General features: G+C 43.9%; 1 protein-coding gene across 4 annotated transcripts in view; it reads right to left on the bottom strand.

Annotated features, from left to right (window-relative positions):
- CPT1A (carnitine palmitoyltransferase 1A) overlaps positions 1-21,975 on the bottom strand; it is an 89,775-nt gene extending 67,800 nt beyond the window's left edge. For 2 of the 4 annotated variants that reach the window (XM_073347045.1, XM_073347044.1), the window contains exon 1: positions 1,954-2,097. The gene's annotated coding sequence lies outside the window, so the exon portion shown is untranslated. Of the gene's footprint in view, positions 1-1,953; positions 2,098-21,896 lie in introns of those variants that run through there. The other 2 variants (XM_073347046.1, XM_073347047.1) reach the window with 2 other exon arrangements.
- Between the last annotated feature and the right edge of the window lie 3,154 nt (positions 21,976-25,129).

Raw genomic sequence — 25,129 nt, 5'->3', positions numbered from 1 at the left:
GTACAGTGCTGTACAGTACTGACATCAGTGAGAGCAGTTGCTTTCCATTATTATTTACAGGCTGTATAATAAGGTGTATAATAAGCTGATTAAAGTAAATATACTTTTAGATCTAGAAAGACAAGTAATCAGACACTTAGGGAAGAGAATAGTGTAATAAAAGGAGTTTAAAGATATTCCCCATTCTTAGACCTAGCACTCTTAAAGACACCATGATGCAAAGTGTAATCTTTCCTGTTAAAATTTACTCCAAAATCTAGCCTTTCAAATAAGCAAAACAAAATTATATATTACATTTCACATACATACACACACTCACTGACCATGTAAAGTACAAGTCAGCTGCAAGGTAGAAAAAGAATTTGAGTTATAAGACTTGAAATCTCTTGCACTTGGCTATACTTACACTTGCCTTTTGGGGAAAATTTCCTCTGGTGCAGCAGATTCACCAGAGGCTGTACAGCGTGTACAGACTGCATTGAGAAGGGTTTTAAGTATCTTGAGTAGTATTTTATGTCAACTTCCCTGATGAAATCAGGAGACATGCCTCACTTCCAGGTGTTTTCTATATTCAGATGTTAGCTAAGAATACTGACAGGTATGAGATAGTGTTAAGTCTTAGTCACTCAACTACCACTTCAAATATGTTATAGTTCCAGCATAATTAGCTTGCTTACTGGATGACAGCAACCCAACATGCTGACCATCCTGAACACAGGAAAGAGTGCCATGGCAGACCACGAAAAGTTAATGAAAATTTGGAAAGCAGCTCGTGATAGCTGATTGTGAAGGTTTTTTTTTTAGCCAACATCCACTCTCACTATCCCACTTTCCTAGAGCTACAAGTTACACTGGGGGACATTCTAACCACGAATTACATATTATTTACCTTCAAACAGCCTTCTCCATCCCACCATCACCCCTCTCCCTGTATTTACAGCTTCACTGTTCTAAAATGAAGTCAAGACAAATACAGTCAACGGATGCAAAAAGTCACATTTTTGTGATGCACCCGCCCTTTCTTGTACCATACAGAGAAGGAGAGAGAAGATGCTACAGAATATCGTTTACTTTGTGTATTTGATCACAGAAACTGGGTGTTTTGTAGCACAACAAATGAAAGATTTCCGCAACTTTCAGGGCCTGACTATTTTAACTTTCATGTATAGATATTTCTTTGTACAATGGCTCTGCAGCACAGTTACTGTTTTGCATTTGGCCTCATTTTAGACTGTGGCATTTTTAACCAGAGTGAGCTCAGTCAGAGAATGAACACTGGTTCAGACGAGGTGGACGCTGGCCCCGGTGGGTCCGAGCCGTGGGGTGCCTGCAAAGTAATACTGACAGAGAATCAGCTGGATACCCTTTCCCTTGAAGGCGCTCTGGGTGGGTGAGGCAAAATGACTGACGTTTCATTCATTCCTCAGTGCGGGAGCCCGTGCCGGGAGCCAACCGGCGGAACCACCCCTGCGGGAGCGCCGCGCAGCGAGCACGGCGGAGTGCCCGGGAGACTTGCGCGGGTAGGGGGGGGTCGCTTCCAGGACCCCAAGAGGCCGGACTCCCCCCAGCCAGGAGAAGGGGGCGGGGAGGGAACCGCGTTGCTGACCGCAAGGAAAAGCTGCACATGCCGCTCTGGAAGTCACTCAAGCTGAGGGCAACGTACAGGGCACCCCCCCCCCTCACCCACCCAGCCCCTCTGCTATGCGGGGACCCTGCTCGCTCACCCACCCCCAGCCCCGCCTGGGGAGCCCCCAGCCCCTCGCCCCGCGCCACCACGCCCAACCTAAACCCTTCGCTAATGGGGACCCCACTACTAGGGCGGGATTCAACCCCACCGCAGCCCGCTGCTAGGGAGCGACCTCAGCCCCTCCCTCTCCCAGGGGGCCCCTGCTATGGGGCGCAGCTCTACCACCCGGCCGCTGCCGTGTCCCTGCGCAGAGGGGTGTCCCTTACCGGGGCTCGCGGCGACGATGAGGAGACAGACAGCTACAGGGCGCGCGCGCCGGCCGGCCGGTCACTCTCTCACTCACACACACGCGCGCGCGCGCGCACCCAGCCAAGGCACTGAGGGAGCAGCGCGAGCGCCGCTGCTACCGGCTGCGCCTCGATTGGTTGAGCCCCCGCCAGCAGCCAGACTGGGGGCGTGGCAGTGGCCAGAGGCTCGCGGCGCCGGAAAGGGGCGGGGCCTCGAGGGGCAGGGAAGAGGCGCGGGGAGGGAGGGAGGAAGCCCCCGCCTCCCCTGCGCTGAGTGCTCGCCCCTGAAGGGGGTCGACGTTGTGACGTGGGGCGGGGCTAAAAGAGGAAGCGTGGAGGGGGGGGGCAGCGTGGGGGGAAGGGTCCCCTCAGGGGAGGGAGAATGGGGGCTGTTGGAAAGGTGGGGGTGTGCAAGTCTCTGGTGAAAAGGGACTGATGTGAGGCAGAGGCGGGGACAGGCTCTGTAGTGGTCAGGGAACAGCTGGGCTCATGCTAAGGCCCCTCACCAAGTCACGTTGCTTTTTATACAGGAATCCTCCCATGGATATTTGCTTATTGCTGAACAGTACCTAAGTGGGAGGGTAACCATCATCCTGTGTGAAATTCATACAGGGGCCATCGCTCCTGCCTCTAAAGCCAAGATATAAGGAATAGAGGTTTCTTTATAGTGAAGGAGAAAAAGTAATAGTCCTGAGAAAAGCTAGGCTGGATCATTTTAGAGAATAGGAGAAGATGATAAGGAATGAAGCAGAAACACTGGATTTAACTGTCCCCTCACATAACTAGGTGTAACTTCCACTGAAGTCAATGTGGGTTGTATCTACTCAGACCATTGCTGAATTAAACCCTCATTACATAATGCTGAACCTGTTTGGTTACATTGTTTAGTGTTAAAGCATTGTCAGAATTATAACAAGGAGAGAAATTAAATAGCCTCTGGCCCATACGATAAAATGCAAAAGATAAATACAGTCAGTCTCACTGAAGGACAATAGCTTCTTTGAAACAAATATTTGTCATTGTGGACTCCTTGGAAAGAGTGAAAAACATGACATTGGAAAACACAGGTGAAAGATATGTAGAACCTTGCTGGTAACATCACCCTGAAATCCAATACCATTCACCCAAAGAACTGCAAAAAAGAACCATTGGATTTTAAGAAAATATGCAGATATCACACTTCCTGGAAAAAGACTTCATGTTCTTTACATAATTCCAAATAATAAAAGTACTACAAAAAAGTGGATCTACATTTTGTCACAAGATACAGCAAAATACATTTAAGATATTTTCTCATTTAAAAGTACTGAAAGTTTAAGTTTGAACTCTGTTAACTTTTTCAGTTTGAATAAGGGTGATATTGTTTGATTAGAATTTTATAACAGCTGGATGGCCATTCTTTTTCGTGGTAAGGGAAGTAATTCTATCAATCTGAATTCATGTATTAAGGCTTTTCTTCTGATTTTTTTTAAACCTTTGAAATATCAAATACATCAAGTCTGGTCTTCTCGTTTTGTTGGAGGACTTCCTAGATGTCTCAGGTCATAATCAGCATGTTTTCCTATACCATCCATAAGTGGAAGGGAACAAACTTTCAAAGCATGTCATCTGGAAGAAAATGCTGCGGTTATTTATCATCTCTGCCAAATAACTATGCCAGCTGTTCCAAATCAGAGAGCACCAGGCAAGAGAGTCTGCTTTGTCACAACTCTGATCCTACTTCAGCTAGAACTGATAAACATGAAGTATTCCCTGAAAAGCTTTGCATTATATGGGCTCAGAAAAGTCATAGACGCAAACCTAACTTGACTTTCCCCACCTGACTAACACTACAGCCACTCCTGCCCTGGATTACTGGAGCTGCTGCCTCTCATAACTTGGCCATGTTGCATTTCCCAGTAACTCAATCAGACATGAGACAGATGCTAAACTGCTTGAAGTGAAACCCTTTGTAGTACAGCCTGGCCTGGGCCATCTCCCAGCATGACAGTGGGTGTTGCTGGAGGTGTTCCCCCTCAAAGATTGGCCATGAGTTGTTATCTCCAGTTAAGAGTATGCTGTGATGCTGCCTTTCATATCTGGGATATGGCCCATGTCCTGGCATGCAGTATGGCCTTAAGGAGTCCTGTGCTGCTAGAAGTGCCTTTCATTTCCCAATGAAGACATTTCAGATTTCTTTTCTATAGCTGCCATATTTCTCATTTCTAAAGATGTGATGAACATGATCAGCAGAAATATGATGGGCCCGGCTCCATAGGACTCTTCCATCTGACCTTCGCAAGCTAATGAGATCTGAATGATCAGCAAAAGGTCTAAATTACTGCACTTAGCAGTAGGTGGTTTGAAACAACTTGTTGGTGTATTTCAACACATTTGGCGCTCCTAAAATTAATCACATCCAAACAAGCTTCCCCTGCCTTTCCAAGACTCCCTTGGCTGCTGTCTGTGCAGTTAGGGTTGCTAACTTTCTGATTGCAGAAAACACCACCCTTGCCCCACCACCTACCCTGAAGACCTGCCCCTTCTCCCCAGCCCCACCCCCACTCACTCCATCCCCCCTTCCTCCATTGCTCATTCACCCCCACCCTCGCTCACTCACTCATTTTCATTGGGCTGGGGCAGGGATTGGGGGGCTGGAGAGGGTGAGGGCTCTGGCTAGGGGTGTGGGCTCTGGGCAGGGACGTCCCTACCTATGGTGGTGCCCTACACAGCCCGAGCACCTGCACCCCCTCTGCAGGGGGGCCGGCCCCTCCGCGGAGGGGTGGGGAGCGCTCTCAAAGGCTGCAGGGCCGCAGGGGCATGTGCTGTGGGGGGCAGCAGCAGGGCAGGGAGGCCCAGGGCAGCACAAGGGATTAATGGGGGGCCTGGAGGCTTGGGGGAGGGGGCTTGGAGGAAGGGGTCAGGCCCACTCCTACCCTCAGCAGTGGCGGTAGGGGGAAGCAGAACAATGCCGCTGGGCGCTGGCAGAGCGGAGTGGCCTGGAGCCGAGTCTCTCTGCTTCCCGCCGCTGGTGAGTGCAGGGGCGGGCCTGACCCTTTCTGCCGTCTCCAGTACCCCCGCTAATCCCGTGGGCCCATCGCTTGCGGAGAGGGTTTGGAGGAAGGGGTGGAATCAGGGCGGGTGTCAGGCAGAGCAGGGGCGGGAAGAGGTGAGGCAGGGTGGGAGTTTGGGGGAAGGGGTCGAATGGGGGCAGGGCAGGGGCTGAGCAGGGGGAATGGCTGGGGGATAGGCATGGCCACTGGAGCCAGCGCCGCATACGCAGCATGCAGCTACCTAGGGCACTATGAAATTTGGCACCTGAGGTAGAAGTAAAACTCGAACAGCTGAATGGGACTAAATCGAGGGGCCCAGATAATCTTCATCCAAGAATATTAAAGGAATTGGCACATGAAATTGCAAGCCCATTAGCAAGAATTTTTAATGAATCTGTAAACTCAGGGGTTGTACCATATGACTGGAGAATTGCTAACATAGTTCCTATTTTTAAGAAAGGAAAAAAAAGCGATCCGGGTAACTACAGGCCTGTTAGTTTGACATCTGTAGTATGCAAGGTCTTGGAAAAAATTTTGAAGGAGAGAGTAGCTAAGGACATTGAGGTCAATGGTAAGTGGGACAAAATACAACATGGTTTTACAAAAGGTAGATCGTGCCAAACCAACCTGATCTCCTTCTTTGAGAAAGTAACAGAATTTTTAGACAGAAGAAACGCAGTGGATCTAATTTACCTAGATTTCAATAAAGCGTTTGATACAGTGCCACATGGGGAATTATTAGTTAAATTGGAAAAGATGGGGATCAATATGAAAATTGAAAGGTGGATAAGGAATTGGTTAAAGAGGAGACTACTGAAAGGGGTCATACTGAAAGATGAACTGTCAGGCTGGAGGGAGGTTACCAGTGGAGTTCCTCAGGGATTGGTTTTGGGACCAATCTTTTTATTACTGACCTCTGCACAAAAAGTGGGAGTGTGCTAATAAAGTTTGCGGATGATACAAAGCTGGGAGGTATTGCCAATTTAGAGAAGGACCGGGATATCATACAGGAGGATCTGGATGACCTTGTAAACTGGAGTAATAGTAATAGGATGAAATTTAATAGTGAGAAGTGTAAGGTCATGCATTTAGGAATTAATAACAAGAATTTTAGTTATAAGTTGGGGACACATCAATTAGAAGGAATGGAGAAGGAGAAGGACCTTGGAGTATTGGTTGACCATAGGATGACTCTGAGCCGCCAATGTGATATGGCTGTGAAAAAAGCTAATGCAGTCTTGGGATGTATCAGGTGACGTATTTCCAGTAGAGATAAGGAGGTGTTAGTACCATTATACAAGGCACTGGTGAGATCTCATCTGGAATACTGTGTGCAGTTCTGGTCTCCCATGTTTAAGAAGGATGAATTCAAACTGGAACAGGTACAGAGAAGGCTACTAGGATGATCCGAGGAATGGAAAACCTGTCTTATGAAAGGAGATTCAAGGAACTTGGCTTGTTTAGCCTAACCAAAAGAAGGCTGAGGGGAGATACGATTGCTCTCTATAAATATATCAGCGGGATAAATACCAGGGAGGGAGAGGAATTATTTAAGCTCAGTACCAATGTGGACACAAGAACAAATGGATATAAACTGGCCATTGGGAAGTTTAGACTTGAAATTAGATGAAGGTTTCTAACCATCAGAGGAGTGAAGTTTTGGAAAAGACTTCCAAGGGAAGCAGTGGGGGCAAAAGACATATCTGGCTTCAAGACTAAGCTTGATAAGTTTATGGAGGGGATGGTATGATGGGATAGCCTAATTTTGGCAATTAATTGATCTTTGACTATTCATGGTAAATAGGCCCAATGGCCTGTGATGGGATGTTAGATGGGGTGGGATCTGAGTTACTACAGAGAATTCTTTCCTGGGTATCTGGCTGGTGAATCTTGCCCACATGCTCAGGGTTCAGCTGATCACCATATTTGGGGTTGGGAAGGAATTTTCCTCCAGGGCAGATTGGAAGAGGCCCTGGGGGTTTTTCACATTCCTCTGTAGCATGCGGCACGGGTCACTTGCTGGAGGATTCTCTGCACTTTGAAGTCTTTAAACCATGATTTGAGGACTTCAATAGCTCTGACATAGGTGAGAGGTTTATTGCAGGAGTGGGTGGATGAGATTCTGTGGCCTGCGTTGTGCAGGAGGTCAGACTAGATGATCATAATGGTCCCTTCTGACCTTAATATCTATGAGTCTATCAGTATGCCTAAGGACTGCCCTGGCTCTGGGCTGCGGCTGGGGATAAGGGGTTCAGAGCGTGGGAGTGGGCTCCAGGCTGGGGCAGGGAGCTGGGGTATGGGAGGGGGTGTGTGCTCTGGGCTGGGGCCAAGGATGAGAGGTTTGGGGTCCGGGAGGGGTCTCCAAGCTGGGGCAAGGGGGTGGGACACAGGGCGGGGTTCGGGGTGTGGGATCCAGGCTGCGCTTACCTCAGGCAGCTCCTGGGAAGCAGCCGGCACATACCTCTGGCTCGTAGTCTGCAGGTGCCGCCTCCGCAGCTCCCATTGGCCGCGGTTCCTGGCTGATGGGAGCTGTGGAGCCAGCGCTTGGGGCTAGAGAGATATGCCGGCACTTCCAGGAGCCGCGCAGAGCCAGCCACTGCGGCCAACTGGACTTTTAGCTGACGGGAGCCACCAGGGTCCCTTTTTGACCAGGCATTCCGATCGAAAACCAGACACCTGGCAACCCTATGTGCAGTATGGCTTCCCTGTTCTAAATTTTCTTACACTGTTTCTGTATCTGGAAGACCTCCATTATATTTACTTGTGTCTACTCTGGACAAAATAGCATTTAGACCATGTCCACACTGGTAAGCTTACAGAGGCACAGGTGTACCGATGCAGCTGTGCTGCTGTAAGGTTGCTCGTGTAGCTGCTCTATGCCGGCAGCAGAGAGCTCTCATCGACATAATAAAACCACCTCCACGAGTGGTGGTCCACACCAGCACTTCTGTCTGTGTAACTTATGTCCCTTGGTGGGGTGTTTTTTCAGACCCCTTAGCGACATAAGTTATACCAACAAAAGTGGTAGTGTAGACATGGCCTGAGACACTTGTAAAAACTGTCAGCATGCATCTTATCTGGAAATCTGAACATTCCAGGTAGGAACCACATAAAATTAGCCATTGATGTGTTTCCTTGAGTTAACCTCATTGCTCAGTTTTTCAGAAGTCAAGCACGAACAAACACTCCACTTTGAGTAACCTGAGACTGAATTACATGAGACTTTATGGCATCTAGAGAATTACATTGTTAGGTTCAATGTCAGTTTTATGAACAGATGTTTTTGCAGTTTGCTAGCTGGCCAAAATAGCAGTGTGATTTCCTTATAAACAGAACTAAGAGCATTTTGTTCTTCTTCACATTTCTTTCTCTTCTATGTTGCAACAGAGGATTCCAGTTCATAGTTAGGATGTTACCATTGGCAACTCTGTGTCCCATAGCAACTTTCCCACCAATAATACCCTGGGGAAATGGATTGGTAATAACTGAACTGGAACACTTGTTCAAGAATGTGGGACAGAGGCATTGAAATTGTTCTGTTTAAATCGTTCTGTATAGGTTGTTAGGCTACTTGTGTTAATGCCTTTTCATATACAAATACACGCATGTCTTTGTGTACAGTGACAGGGACAGAACCGTGACATCAGGAAAGTTCTAAACACAAGATTTTGGGTCAAAAGGAGCATTTGATTTATTCACAAAACAGCAAACTGTGCATACTACTAACTACAAGAACTACTCAAAAGTGACTTATAGCAGCCAAGATCTACACATACCAGCAACAAAGGCCAGAGGCTTGTTCGGAGTGGCTCTTTTGCCATACTCTGGTCTGCAATACTGGAGAAAGCAGAAAGCCCTGTATTTATAGATCCCAAGCCCCCTTCTCTCCCAGGTCTCTTCAACCCAGAATGGTAGTGAGTCAGCCATTTTAGCCACTGTCATTCGTATTTATAAGAGTGTAACCAAATCTACCACCTTACCAATACTTGGCAGAGGGGAGGAGTTCTACTTGACTTGACACCTCCCTAAAACCTTAAATATATGGTAGAATAAGGAGATAATGCTGACTTGCCCAAAACTTAGAAGGGTAGAATTTGTCTCTTTTAACTCCTGCTTCTTTCACCTGATAAAAGGAGCACCACTGCTAATCTGGTCTGTTATACAGTCAACCTTTCCTGATGACTGCCAGATCTAGCAGGGAAACTTGTTAGTCAGTTTTTGATGTGCATCCCTGAGTGCAGTAGGGAGAGGGAAACAGGAGCCAGCTCTTAGTGTGCCATAATTCTCTCCACTTCTTAAAGTTTGTTTTAGAAATCTATTTGTTTAGATTTTCTTTTAATGACTTATTTTTCTGAAGTGGGCAATCCATTTAAGTTATCGTGGACATGAATTACAAAGATCACTCAGAGCATGTGACTGGTATTATTTGTAGTTTATAAATCTAAATAAAATAAATACACCTCTCCAATGTTCCAAGTGCTTAGGCATATTAAGTTTAGAATGCATAAAAACCTCTGATTGATCAAATGGCTACAATTAACCACCCTTCCAATCTCCTCATCCCAATACCTCCTCATCACTCTATCCATCCTCTGAAAGAAAGCTTTCAAACCATGTGACAAAGCCTAACAAATTTAAGTTCTGCTGAACCAGCAGGGGAGTTAATTCTAGAGTTCATAGATAAGGCCAGAATGGACCATTGTGATCATCTAGTCTGACCTCCTGTATAACACAGGCCATAGGACTTCCATGAATCAAGAGCCAGATCTTCTGCTGGTATAAAGCCACATAATTCCATTGATTTCAATGGAACTATGCCAGTTTACAGCAGCTGAGGATCTGACCCAAGGATTCTTCACTGTGAACATCCTACTCCCAGTACCCGGGTATTTACCTTTGAGAGTTGCTAGCTTGAGCACCCCACCTGATCTCATCTGTTGTATAATTACCTGGAGAGAACGGCCAGTCACATGGTATTGATTACTGTTTGTGTTCTGACACCTCAGACTGTGCCAAGACATGTATTGTAAGCACATGCAGGCCCTGGAGCACAGGTACAATATGTTCCCTGCAAACAAGTCCACAAAGGAAGTTGGCAGACACATTTTGCAGTAGGGGGCAGTGATTAAAGATGCAGATAGGTGCTTAGTGGGATTTTCAAAAGTGCCTGAGCAATTTTGGCACCTGAGTCCCATTGAAATGAAATGTTATCTGCATAATGGAGACACTACTGCCCCCATTGACTCACTGTCTCCCCTACTTGCCTCCCATACGCATTGCCCTTCCTGTTCAGAGACAATAGAACATTGTGACTTCCCTACATGAAAAAGTTTTTGTACAAGACTAGAACATCCAGCACTACATGAATCCTTCCATACAGAAAAGAGGAAAGCCAGCCCAAAGCCACTCTATTTCTACCAGAGCCTGCAGGCATATCAACATCATCTTTTGGCAGTGGCATCAAAAGCACCCTATAGATCTAAGACAATCAGCATGATCATTTGATCTTTTCCTTTGTCAGCAAGAAATCACTGACTGAGGTGACTGCAGTTCCTGTTCCATTCCAAGGCCTAAAGCTAGATTGTAGGTGGTTAAAGAAATCTAAAGAGCCAAATTTTCATAGCTTGTATTTCTCTCCTTAATTGCTTTGTTTCTCAGCTGTTTATTCTTTCCTAGTGCCCTCTCCCTTCCCTCAAATGTTTATCTCCAATGCCCCTGCTGTTCACAGTCATCCATTCAGGTAGCACATTTAGCAGCACAGGGCCCCTAATGTCACACTGGATGCTGGGATATGAGCCATGTCCTGAGTGTGAAGGACAGCACCTTCCACAGCACAGCATGTGCCTAAGGTCATTTAGCAGAATGGAGGATGACCAGACTTTAAGAGGAAAGTCTGCAGCTGAAGGCTTTCTAAGGTAAGGGAACAAATAAAAACTACAGTCCTGCCCCTGCATATTAGCAACAGCTACAGCTAAGCTTGGAAGAATTAGATTTTTAAATCAAAAAGAAAAGGAGTACTTGTGGCACCTTAGAGACTAACCAATTTATTTGAGCATAAGCTTTCGTGAGCTACGGCTCACTTCATTGGATGCATACTGTGGAAAGTGTAGAAGATCTTTTTATATACACACAAAGCATGAAAAAATACCTCCTCCCACCCCACTCTCCTGCTGGTAATAGCTTATCTAAAGTGATCACTCTCCTTACAATGTGTATGATAATCAAGTTGGGCCATTTCCAGCACAAATCCAGGTTTTCTCACCCCCCCCCCGCCACACACACACACAAACCCACTCTCCTGCTGGTAAACCCTGGATTTGTGCTGGAAATGGCCCACCTTGATTATCATACACATTGTAAGGAGAGTGGTCACTTTAGATAAGCTATTACCAGCAGGAGAGTGGGGTGGGAGGAGGTATTTTTTCATGCTTTGTGTGTATATAAAAAGATCTTCTACACTTTCCACAGTATGCATCCGATGAAGTGAGCTGTAGCTCATGAAAGCTTATGCTCAAATAAATTGGTTAGTCTCTAAGGTGCCACAAGTACTCCTTTTCTTTTTACGAATACAGACTAACACGGCTGTTACTCTGAAACCATTTTTAAATCAGTTAATGTTGGTGAATGTCTATTTCACCGCACACACATATCCCAGTGAAAAAAATATTTCCATCTATAATAGAAATGTACTGTGATGTTGCACTCTATATGATTTTATGAAAATATGCTAATGAGTGTGAATATAATATAACTGGAATAGGTTTCATGCAAAAGGTCTCTTGTAAGGTATCATTACAAAGCTTATAATCTACTGAGTGCGGTCATCCTATTTGTATGTATGTATCATTCTTGTGTCTGAAACTAGAAATGAAATATAACTCTGAGGACCTATTGTAGTTATGCAAAGCGTGGGCCATTAATGGTGGTTTGGAATCTTGATGGCTCCCATCAACAAGGACAATTGACTGTGGATTGCTCTGTTTGCAGGCAGGCCTTCCTGTGAGTCAGGCTGGGAGGAATGAAGGCTTGAGGTCTCACAGGACATGTGACCATGTCACCTGGTACTGACATGCATCTTTAACCTGGTGCTTTTCCATTTAGAAGGGGTGCGGGTGGGAACCCAGAGAGGGACAAAGGATTCCCGCCTTGTGCAAAAGATATATAAGGCGATGGAACAGAACAAAGGAGGCTGCAATCATGAGAAATACCCTAGCTACCACCTGAACTGGAACAAGGATTGTACCAGGGGAAAGGATTGTGCCCAGACTAGGAAGGAGTCCAGTCTGTGATAGAAGCTTATTGGAACATCTCTGAGGGTGAGATTTCATCTGGAAATCTGGAACCACTTAAATCCTACTTTTTGTATTTTATAAAATCACGTTTTACTTATTAATTAACCTAGAGTATGTATTAATACCTGGGGGGGGGGGGCAAACAGCTGTGCATATCTCTCTTTCAGTGTTACAAAGGGTGAACAATATATGAGTTTATCCTGCATAAGCTTTATACAGGGTAAAACAGATTAATTTGGGGTTTGGATCCCACTGAGAGCTGGGCATCTGAGTGTTAGAGACAGGAACACTTCTTAAGCTGTTTTCAGTTAAGCCTGCAACTGCTGGGGGATGTGGTTCAGACCTGGGGCTGTGTTTGCAGCAGGTAAGCGTGTCTGGCTCAAACCAGGCAGGGCACTGAAGTCGTAAGTTGGCAGGGAAAACAGACTCAGAGGTAGCAAAGCACAACAGATGACAGTCCGATGACAGTTGACAAAGCACAACAGATGACAGTTTCTGTGATCCAACCCATCACATGTACAGATAGGCAAAGAGAGAGACATGCTACTTGAGAACTTTAGCATTGATTTAAGGATATTTATTTTGTATATTTTGACATGTGATGTTGACAATTTATATTTGAATGGATACAAAGCTTTAACTTTTTGAATCTCAGCATCTGGCATTATATAATTATTCTGAACCCCTTCCATTGTCTGACCCCCCCCCCCCACCATATTTCCCACCACTGCAAAAATTTTAATTGATAAAAATAAAATTTAAAAATGTTTAAAAATAAAAATCCATTACAATGATATGAAATAAAAATCAAGTTCTGCCAAGCCTTGATGTTGCAACCAATCTATTACAAGCTTTATTCTTGGTACCTGTCTAAGATTTGGGGGAAATAAACCCTTTTAGCTTGAAAATGTGCATGACCATTGTTAGGAAAGAGTAGAATTTTAATGCATTCTTGGAAACTTTTGGGGCAATACAGCTATGTATAATGTCCACATGTGAAACATTTTGCTAATAATCCACCATTCTGGGGCTGTCACTCAAAAGCCTAATATTTATGCACATAATACTGATAACAGTTTTCTTTAATACTTAATGCATAGTATCAGTGTCAAAATTTATTATACTGCAGTTGCTTTGCCAATAGATGCATAAGATACTGATGTATATGTCTCGGCTTGCTTGCTTGCTGACTCTGGGCTAGGTTGCCTTGCAGTAAGGTGAGGTAGTGCCAGGTTTCTAGCAGGACTCTTTGAAGTGAAAGTGGTGCCATTTTTGATCCATTTAGGCCAGTGATTATTATTAGAGGCAAAGGAGTCACCCTTCTAGCTGTCTATGGGGCCCAGCTGTTTCTCAGCTTTAAAAGGCATGCAGGCTCCAAGTAGCTGATGAGACAAAGGCAGCTGGGAGACTAAGGGAGTTTGCCAGCAAAGGAAGGCGGGGTTGTGTGTTGTTTTTTTCCTTTCTTTAACTTGCTCTATAAGGAAGACCCTGCAATGGGGAGTAAATACAGCATGTCTCCATCACCACTGCTAGCTCTTCCTCTGCCTGCACCCATAGACCCTTGCCAGAGAGGTATCCTGACCCTATAGGCTTCCACCCAGGTCCGGGTCTTTACTTACTGGGAACATGGCCTGCATGTCACAGCTGATGAAAGAAAGGCAAGTGGAACCACCTGGGGTGAGAGGTGTCTGTTGTGGGAGTCCCTCAGGAACCAGGTAAGAGAGCTGCAGCAGGAGGTGGCTTATCTGCGTAGCGTCTGGCTGTGTGAGGACTTAATCAATAGGACACATGTAGAAACATCTGGAACAGAGGATGCTAACCTACTACAGTGGCATCATAGAGGAAGGAGAACCTGCTCTATAGGAAGGAGTCTGGCTGCTGGCCATCTCTGGCAGTAGACAGTGCTCCACACAGGGCCCTGTCCACCAAGGTGAAGAACCAGTATGCTGTACTGGCAACAGGAGGTGAGAAGCAGACCCTAATGGCAAAGGAAGAAGAGATGACCCGTGCCCTCAAGGCTGGGAGGTTCACAGCTACTGCACTCAAGAAAAAGGTGTAGGATGCTGGTGCTCGGGGACTCCCTTCTAGAGGAATCCATCTGCCAAGATGTCCTGGGAGGTGTGCTCCCAGCCTGGAGCCTGCATCAGAGATGTTACATAAAGGTTGCAAAGGCTCATCTGTCTCTCTGATCACTATCCCATACTGCTCATTCATGTGGACACTAATGATACTGCTCGGCATGACCTGAGTACATGGAAGTAGAAATGAAGGTACTGGGGGCATAGGCTGTGTTCTCATTCACCATTCCAGTTCAGGGCCCAGGCCCAGGCAGTGACACATGCATCATGGAGATGACTGCATGGCTGAGCAGATGGATCACTTTAGCTTCCTTGACCACAGTATGATGTTCCAGGAAGGTGGTCCACTGGGAAGGGATGGGGTCCACCTGACTAAGAAGGACAAGATTATCTTCACACATCAACTTCCCAACATAGTGAGGAGGGTTTTAAACTAGATTCAAAGGGGGCAGGTGATAAAAACCCACAGGTAAGTATAAAGAAAGGTGACCTTAACAGAGGTCTAGATGTTAGGGGGGGACACACATGAAGACCAGAAGGAGGGGAGAAGCAGACCAGTTGAAAGTCTATGGGTAAAGATAAAAGTGGGGGGAGAAAGGTTGGCATCATGTAAGGTCTATAGGTCCTTGTCTAAGATCACCAGATCAGGAAGAGGAGGTGGATGAGGCATTTCTAGAACAAGTAACAGAAATATCCAAAACACAAGACCTGTTAATAATGGGGAACTTTAACAACCTAGACATATGTAAAAAAAAATGGCAAAACTCAAAATTTCCATTACATTTTTGGCATGTATGGGGGACAACATTTTGTTTCAGAAGGTGGAGGAAGTAACCAGGGCGGGCAGCCATTTTAGATTTGATTCTGACCAACAGGGAAGAATTTGTTGAGAATCTGAAGGTTGAAGGCAGCCTGGGTGAAAGTGATCATGAAATGATGATTTAATGATTTTAAGGAAAGAAAGGAGTGAGAGCAGCAGAATAAGGACAATGGACTTCAAAAAAAGCAGACTAACAAGGTCAGAAGACTGGTAGGTAAGATCCCATGGGAAGAAAGCATATGAGAAAAGGAGTTCAGGAGAACAGGCGGTTTCTCAAGGAGACAACATTAAAGGCACAACTTCAAACTATCCTGTTGTGAAGGAAAGATAGGAAGAATAGTAAGAGGCCAATATGGCTCCAGTAGGAACTCTTTAATGACCTGAAAATCAAGACGGAATCTCACGTAAAGTGGAAACATGGATGAATTGCTAAGTAGTAGTAAAGAATAGCACAAGCATGTCGAGATAAAAATCAGAAATGCTAACGCACAACAAGAGTTATACTTAGCAAGGGCTATAAAAGGCAATAAGAAGAGGTTCTATGAATACATTAGGAGCAAGAGAAATAAAAAGGAAAGTGCAGGTCCTCTACTTAGCTGGGAAGGAGAGCTAATAACTGATTACATCAAAAAGGATAAGGTTTTGCCTGTTTTGCTTCAGTCTTCACTAAGGAAGTTAATGGTAACCAGTTACTCAACACAGCTAATTATCAACAACAAGGGGAAGGAACGCAAGCCAAAAATGGAGAAAAAATAGGTTAAAAATATTTACATAAGTTAAATGTATTCTAGTCAGCAGAACCAAATGAAATTCATCCTAGGGTACTTAAGGAATCAGTTGAAGCAATCTTGGAACCATTAGCAATTATCTTCAAGAACTCATGGCAAACAAGTGAGGTCCCAAAGGTCTGGAGAAGGGCAAATATAATACAAAGGGAACAAAGAGGATGCAGGAAATTATAGAAGTTAGCTAACTTGGATTACTGGAACAAATTATTAAACCGTCAAGCGTAAGCACCTAGAGGATAACAGGTTATAAGAAATAGCCAATCTGGATTTGCCAAGGACAAATCATGTCAAACCAACTCTAATTTCCTTCTTTGACAGAGTGACTGGCCTAGTGGATGGGGGGAAGCAGTGGATGTGATTATTTGATTTTTAGTAAGGCTTTAGCACAGTCTCATATGACATTCTCATAAGCACACTAGGCAAATGTGGTCTAGATGAGGTGGGTACACAAAAGATTGAACGACTATACTCAAAGAGTAGTTATCAATGGTTTGTTGTCAAACTGGGAGGCTGTATCTAGTGGGGTTCTACAGGGGTCAGTCTTGGGTCCAGTACTAGTCAATATTTTCATTAATGACTTGGAGTGGAGAGTATGCTTATAAAATTTGCAGTGACATCAAGCTGGGAGGGGTTGGAAGCACTTTCAAAATGATCTCAACAAATTGGAGAATTGGTCTGAAATTACCAAAAGGAAATTTCAAGAAGGTCAAATGCAAAGTATTATTCTTAGGAAGGAAACAAATCAAATGCACAGCTACAAAACAGGGAATAATTGGCTAGATGGTAGGACTGCTGAAAAGGATCTGGGGATTATAGTGGATCTCAAATTGAATATGGGTCAACGATGTGATGCAGTTGTGAAAAAGGCTAATATTCTGGGGTACATTGACAAGAGCGTCATATGTAAGACATGGGAGGTAATTGTCCTGCTCTACTTAGCACTGATGAGACCTCAGCTAGAGTACTATGTCCAGTTCTGAGTGCCTCACTTGAAGAAATATGTGAACAATTTAGAGAGAGTCCAGAGAAAAGCAACAAAATGACAAAAGGTTTAGAAAACCTGACCTATGAGGAATGGCTTAAAAAAAAAAAAAGGCTGGGTATGGTTAGTCTTGAGAAAAGATGACTGAGCAGGGACATGATACTCTTCAAATATGATAAGGGCTGTTATAGAGAGGACTGTGATCAGTTGTTCTCTGTGTCCACTGAAGTTAGGACAAGAAGTAATGGGCTTAATCTGCAGCAAGGGAGTTTTACCTTAGATATTAGGAACTTTCTAATTTATAAGGGTAATTAAGCTCTGGAATAGGCTTTCAAGGGATGTTGTGGAATCCCCGTTTTTGGAGGTTTTTTAAAGAACATATTGGACAAACACCTGGCAGGGATGATCTAGGTTTACATGGTCCTGCCTCAGTGCAGGGATTGATGACTTCTTGAGGTCCCTTCCAGCCCTACATGTCTATGATTCTATGTCATCGCCATCTAGTGGATAGATTCAGAATGTTGAACTGTGTGCCATGTACCAAGAGCTGAGCGGATAGTGCAAATTATTTGTGAATATTTCTTTGAGTTCTAAAACAAGTTTATTAGTATTATCTATTATTTGCCTTACAGTAGTTCTCAGATGATAGTGCTCAGAGGCCCCAGTCAGCAACCAGCCTGCACTGTACTCGGTGCTGTATAAATATGCTAGTCCCTGCTCCCAAAGAATTTACAATCTAACTAATTCAACCATGTTCACAACCCTTTTTTGCTTGCTTTCAATGTGCATTCAATGGTTTGAACTTTACTAACATGAACACTTGCAAAAACTAGGTTTTAAGCTTGAAATTTCACTGACAGCAAATTTCAGTGTGCAGCCTTGTCTTACCGTAGAACAGATGCTGCTATGCTATTTTTCCAGGGGTGGAATCTTCACACACTTGCAGGATGGCAGGAAACACTAGAATCCTCATTTCAAGGGACAAGTGGCATTATAACCCCTTTGTCTTGTTTTTGACTGTCTCTTTCAACCCACTGCCTTTAGAGTTTCTAAAAGAAAGTTCAGGGGCTCATGGGAAAATCTTGGAATTTGACTTTCTTGAGTCCTGTGATAAACATACTTCCAGTCATGCAAGACAAGGGTGATTCAGAATTTAACTAACATGCTTTATAGTAGACAGGAGAGGAGAGGCCAGTAGCTCCTGTAGAAAAGTAGAATCTTAAAGTGCCTGTGATGTGGTTCTCAATAAAAAGGATATTGCTGAGCTAATTATTTTTGGTTTTCACTGTAGACCAGAACTCATTGCCATTTCTTTAATTAAACAAACTTATTTTTCACACACACAATAATAAAAGGCAAAAATGGAAGCAGCATGGTCTAATGGATAGAGCGCGGGGACTTGGGAGACCTGGATTCTACTTTGGGATCTGCCACTGATCAACTGTATGACCTTAGGCAAATCACTTCACCACTGTGCCTCTGTTTCTCCTCCCACCCTTTGTCTGCCTTGTGTATTTAAAAGGTAAGCTCACTGGGGCCAAGAACTGACTTACTATGTGTTTCTATACCATCAAAGACAAGAGGACTTCATTGGCTATTTGGGCCTGTCGCTGCTAATGTAAAACTAATAACAATAATTAATAATAATTGTTCATAATGGGTATCCATGCTGTCTGACCCATTTAATTAATGGTGCCTGAGCCAAAACCCATTGAAATCAGTGGGAGTCTTTCCACTGACTTTAATGGGCTTCAGTTCAGGCCCAGGGTAAGCAGAGCCTGTGGAAAAGCATGCTGTGGCAGTTTTACTACTTTTTTGGGTGGGTGGGGTGGTAAATCTTTCCCCAATTTCACACTGAATTTGCTATAGTAGGCAGCATGAGATTTGTACTGAATATAATTAGATTCCTCTGTGGGAATGGATTGAAAGATTTCCTCATTAGTTTTCTTCTAACCTGGTCCTGATTCCTTGATTACTAGAGCTTTACAGCTGAGGTACTTATTTGCTTACAGCCCCAATCCTGCAAATTACTGTGTGGCCAGATCTCTGTGCTCACATAAATTTCCACTGACGTCAATGACACTCTGTAGCCTCAGATTGGTACCAGGATCTGCCTGCATGAAACAAGCTGCAGGATTGGGGCCTCATTTATTCCTTATGAATTTTTAACCTTAACCCCCCACCCCCCAAAAAAAACCCCAAACAAACAAAAAGGTTTTGGTTTAATAATTGCCTTTGAATTCACTGATTAATTTTGTTTTGCATTTCCCTTTTTGCTTCAGATACTGACTGCAACATCAATAGCAAATTCTGGACATTAACAAATACATGTTCTTGAACATAAAAAATGTTCAGCAATATTTTAAAAGCTGAAAAATCACAAGATTCATAATTTATTTTTCATGTTCCAGTTAAGTCTATTCTATTTTGTTCTATTCAGAGTCTTATGCACATCACCATAGTATCTGAGTATCTGCCAGAAGTGCAGTAGGCAATTTGACTAGCACCTGTCACATCTAGTTCTTTCTTTCTTTCTTTCCTCCCTTCCCTCCCCAGAAGGAAATTGTAGGGGGTTATTTTTTAATATGTATAATTTAGCATCTTTATATGTACACCATTTTATGTATTTATATTAGAAAAAACAAGACTGAGAAAGTATGTTTGCACTTGGAGAAGAGAGTGGTGAGGTTTGCAGTAATCTTGACCAAAATGTATCAATATAGAGTATTTTGAGTCTAAAGGCAAGCACCTAAAAAAAATATTATTTTTCAGATTTTTAGCAGAAATTGAAGTATTTAATTCTGTTTAACTGGCTCAGTGAGGATTTACAGATGCTGAGAGGTTTATTATTCTGGTTTGTGTGTTTATTAAGACCTTGGCTAGTCAAAATATTTGCTACAACCAAAAGAAAATAAAAACTGAACTACAGACTTCAGCCCCTTTTAAGATGTGCAATGAAAACTGAGCCAGTTTACAAATGATTATTAAGCAGTTGGTGGACTTTTTACAAATGTTATATGTTGTCAGTGGACTTTGTCCATAAGCACACTGTGGCTGAACAGACAGTGTCAAATTCACCCCCTGTGTTATTCCACTGACTTCTGTGGTTTTTCACCAAGGACAAATTTTGCCCAGAATGTCTAAAAAGCATGTGGTTAATAAAGATCCAAAAACAGATAAGGAAAGGTGAATGCAACCACAAATGATAACAAAATTTGTAAAAGCATTTTCTGATAGTTTATAATGATTTTGTAGAATGTTTAGTGCAAACAGATGAGCTTTAGAGAAAACGTTTTCACAAGTGATTTTTGTTTTTTAAATAAAAAGTTTCTGACAAGGGGGTAGTCTTCCAAAGCCATGTGATCTGCATTCTTGTTTCCTTCTACTTTTATTGCTCATACAAATTGCTCTCAAGGCTTATGTTAGTGGAGATAATGGCTTTTAGGGACTGCACAAATGCCCTGCTTAGCAATTAGGATAATATCACACATCATGCACGCGTTTTTTTAAATTTAATGAAACACCAAGGGAAAAATTGGCTAACTTTAGACTGTCATCAGCATATGGAATTATTAAAGCATGTAGTGCCAACGAATCTGAACATTGCCGTGAATGAAAAACATCTTATTCTAGGAACATTAAGAAATTGAGTCAGTCAGTCAGTGGGCTCAAATGGCACCTATATACAGATAATACTTCTGAGAAAGATTTAAAATGTATAAGTCATAGGAAAATGCAATATTCCCATTTCACAAAGTTGTCTAAGATTATAATTAATTATATTTGGCTCTGAATGAATTCCATAGCTAGGTCTGGTAAGGAATGGTGTCCCTAGCTTCTGTTTGTCAGAGGGTTGAGATGGATGGCAGGAGAGATCACTTGATCATTACCTGTTAGGTTCACTCCCTCTGGGGCACCTGGCATTGGCCACTGTTGGCAGACAGGATACTGGGCTGGATGGACCTTTGGTCTGACCCAGTATGGCCAATCTTATATTCTTATGTCTGGAGCAATGTTTCTCCTAGTATGATTTAAAAGAGGAAGGCATTCTTCTGTGTGATCAGTGCCTGATATTTATGGGAAAATGTTAGGCTCTTCACAGTGATCGATTTTAAGTGGACTTCCTAGGAAATTGAAACTAAATTGCTTTAAATCATGAGTCCTATATAGCCTGAAAAGGTAAAATTTTGACAGTTACAAGCATCTGAAAGTGACCCTGAAGAAAGTAAACCTATGCAACCTATTAGACGTTACTCAACTTAAAAAGAAATCTTGACCCATGATGTTATAAAAGTAACCTAAAATAGGCTGCTACATCCATATTTAGGCTCCTAAATAAGTGATCTTCTTTTCAAAATTGCTGACCTTAATGGGAATTGAAGGGCATAAAGCACCAGGCCACCTGTCGAGGTTCCCTCCCCACTCTGAACTCTAGAGTACAGATGTGGGGACCCACATGAAAGACCCCTGAAGCTTATTTCTACCAGCTTAGGTTAAAAACTTCTCCAAGGCACAAATCCTTCCTTGTCCTTGGATGGGTACTGCTGCCACCACCAAGTGAGTTAAACAAAGATTCAGGAAAAGGACCACTTGGAGTTCCTATTTCCCTAAAATATCCCCCCAAACCCCTTCACCCCTTTTCCTGGAGAGGCTTGAGAATAATCTACCAACCAAATAGGTAAACCAGATTCTTAAAAAACTGAACTTTATTATAAAGAAAAAAAAAGTAAAAGAAGCACCTCTGTAAAATCAGGATGGAAGGTAACTTTACAGGGTAATCAGATTCAAAACACAGAGGATTTCCCTCTGGGTAAAGCTTTAAAGTTACTAAAAAAGAAAAAAAACAGGGACAAACCTCCCTCTAAACATAGGGAAAATTTACAAGCTAAAGACAAAAGATAATCTAACGTGCCTTGCCTTATTTACTTACTCTTTTTGCAATATTGAGACTCATTTTAGGAGGAGTTTTCTGACCCGATGCTTCTCTGCTTCCCCAGAGAATATACAACAAAGAGCACAAACAAAGCCTTCCCCCCAGATTTGAAAGTATCTTCTTTCCCCATTGGTCCTTTTGGTCAGGTGCCAAGCAGGTTGTTTGAGCTTCTTAACCCCTTACAGGTAAGGAGGAATTCTAGGCTACCCTTAGCTGTATGTTTATGACACCACCTATATAGGAACCTAAATGTGAATGTAGGAGCCTAACATTAGGCTATTTTTGAAAAAGAATTGGCCATAGGTGTTAAATTGAACAGACATGTTAGCCAGTGTGTTCAGTACCTTGCTGAAGAGTCATTTCCAATATGATAAAATCCTTTGTTAGTGCAGAAGTTTGAAATAAAATAGGCCCTGCTGCCCTCATGTGGCTAATGCTAACAAAAAGAGAATTGAAAGAGAGAGAAAAATCTCATGTTTCAATCAATCTCTAACTATTTAGGGATTAGGCCTTCAAGGGGTCAGATTACCCACATCTGCCTACTGTGCGGGTTTTTGCCCCTACCTCTGAAGCATTTGCTACTGGTCCCTGTCAGAGACAAGATACTTGACTAGATGGTCTAGAATCTGACCCTATATGACAATTTGTATGTTCCTATAACATGAGAAAGTGCTGTCATACAGGAGAATTTAGCCCTACAATCTAGAAACCTGATTCTCTACTAGCTCACACTTTGTATGGTCATTTTACATCTGTGCAAAATGAATATAAAATGTAGCCAAAGTAGGACTCTCCATTCACTTGTAAACACACACACACACACACACTTATTTCCTTTCTCCCTTTAGTCTAGGCATCAAGACTTGGAATGTGTGTGTGTATTTCTATTGATATAGATATAGGGAGCCCTTCTGTCTGTTCCTTTTCATAAAGTTCTTTTGCTAAATCTGGTCTAAATGAATCACATCTAATTCATGATGGGCATTTAATAACTGGAGGTTAAGAGTGGTAGGGACAGCGCTGCCAACTCATATGATTTTATTGTGAATCTGACAGTATTTATCCTAAAGCCCCAGATCCTGCAGTCATGTCAGTGCAGGCAAAGCTCAGTTTTCATGTTAAAATAAAAGTAACTTCTTGACCTCACATTTGCAGAGAAAAAGCCTGAAAATGCAAACCCTAAAGGCTCAAAAGACAGAAGGAAAATAAGACCCCCACATTTATTATGTTAAAAAAAAATCATGGTTTTTGTATGCTTCAGGTTGACAACACAGATAAAATTTGTAACAGAATGTTTCAAGGTTCTACCATCTTATTTTTTTCCACATTTCCACTTTAAGTGCCTGCACAAATTGTTCTGCGATCTGATTTTATACTAGATTATAAGCAGTGGATATAGGGTGATTTTAATTTTCTTGAGGAATATTTGAAATTCCCCCAAAACTGAGAGCTAATTCTAAGTTTATTTCTCGTTTCTTCCCCAGTACTTCCTGGATTTCTCATTTCATCCTACTCTAGTATGAAATATGCTATGAGAACTTCTTGAACCAGTCATGGGATTTTCCTGGTGGTTGGCTGTAGCCAGAAAGCAGATACTTTTGCAAAACAAAACAAAATGCACCCACCACTCTAAACCAGGAATGTATTTTTTTGATCCCTGACTTTCCAGTGTTAAACTGTAGGCCCAAATCCTGCTGTGAACTTCACAAAGGCAGACCCCTTGTGTCCACATGGAGCCCTATTGAAGGCTAACAGCACTCCACAGGGCACAGGGGTTCCTCTGAATGAAGCTCACTGAAGATCAGGACCTTTAAATGTAATTACTATTTCCTCTAAAACCCCTCTAAAACAGAATTGTTTAAAAGAGTTTCATTTTCTGCATTTCTTTTGACGTTTTAGAGCAGAGGTGGGCAAACTACGGCCCGCGGGCCACATCCAGCCCACGGGACCCTCCTGCCCGGCCCCTGAGCTCCTGGCCCAGGAGGCTAGCCCCTGGCCCCTCCCCCATTGCTCCTCCTCCCCCCGCAGCCTCAGCTCACTGTGCCACCGGCGCAATGCTCTGGGCGGTGGGGGTGGGAGCTCCTGGGGCAGCGCACTGCAGAGCCCGGCCTGACCCGGTGCTCGGTGCTGCACGGTGGCCTGGCTGGCTCCAGCCGGGCGGCACGGCTGTAGCGCCGCCAGCCACTGGTGCTCCAGGCAGCGTGGTAAGGAGACAGGGAGCGGGGGGGTTGGATAGAAGGCTGGAGAGTTCGAGGGGGTGGTCAGGGGTGGGGGTGTGGATAGGGGTCAGGGCGGTCCGAGGAAGGGGGGTTGAATGGGGGCAGGGGTTCCGGGGAGGGGCAGTCAGGAAGGAGGTGAGGTTGGAGGGGGGGGTTGGATGGGGTGACGGGGAGCAGTCAGGGGTGGGGGTTCTGGGGGCAGTCAGGGGACAGGGAGAAGGGGTGGTTGGATGGGACAGGGGTCCCGGAGGGGCAGTCAGGAATGAGAGGAGGGGTTGGATGGGGCAGGGGTCCCACCATCAGGTAATGGGGGGGTTGGATGGGGCAGGAGTCCTGCGGGGGGCCGTCAGGGGGCAAGAAGCAGGGGTGGGGACGGATGGGGGGCAGGCCCTGGGCCACGCCTGGCTGTTTGGGGAGGCATGGCCTCCCTTAACCGGCCCGCCATACAATTTCTGAAACCCAGTGTGGCCCTCTGGCCAAAAAGTTTGCCCACCCCTGTTTTAGAAATTAGTTAAGTACTAATTGGAAGCCAAATTCTGCCACCTTACTCACCTTTAGTACCTTGATGTTGATGGAACTGTTCATGAAGAAAGGTACTATTCAGCATGGAGTAAGGATGTGAGAATCTGGTTGTAAACAAACAAGGAGTTACAGTCATTCCTCTCCCTCTCCATCTTCTTATGACTTGCCACTTTGAAACAGAGTAAAATCAACACTTATTTATTTAGCCTGGGATTTTCAAAGGGTCCTAAGAGAGAGAGGCACCCAACTTTTATCTGCCTTCAATGGGAATTAGGCACCTCTTATAGGCCCCTTTAAAAATATCTTGGCTTTGTATACAATAAATATCAAACATTCTCAACCCCTCACAAATGCCTGCAATTATCTCCCCTGAGTGGGGTTAACACAGAGTAACTTTTAAATGGGGTGTGATGCTGACAGACCAGGTGAGAGCTCATGCTGAAATCCCAGGTCAATTCACTTGTGTATTAGTATAGATCGAAGTAATTG

Source organism: Lepidochelys kempii, chromosome 6 (assembly GCF_965140265.1).
Source record: "Lepidochelys kempii isolate rLepKem1 chromosome 6, rLepKem1.hap2, whole genome shotgun sequence".
NCBI lineage: Eukaryota > Metazoa > Chordata > Testudines > Cheloniidae > Lepidochelys > Lepidochelys kempii.
Note: the sequence above shows the minus strand (reverse complement) of the source record. Positions and strands in the feature narration are given on the sequence as shown.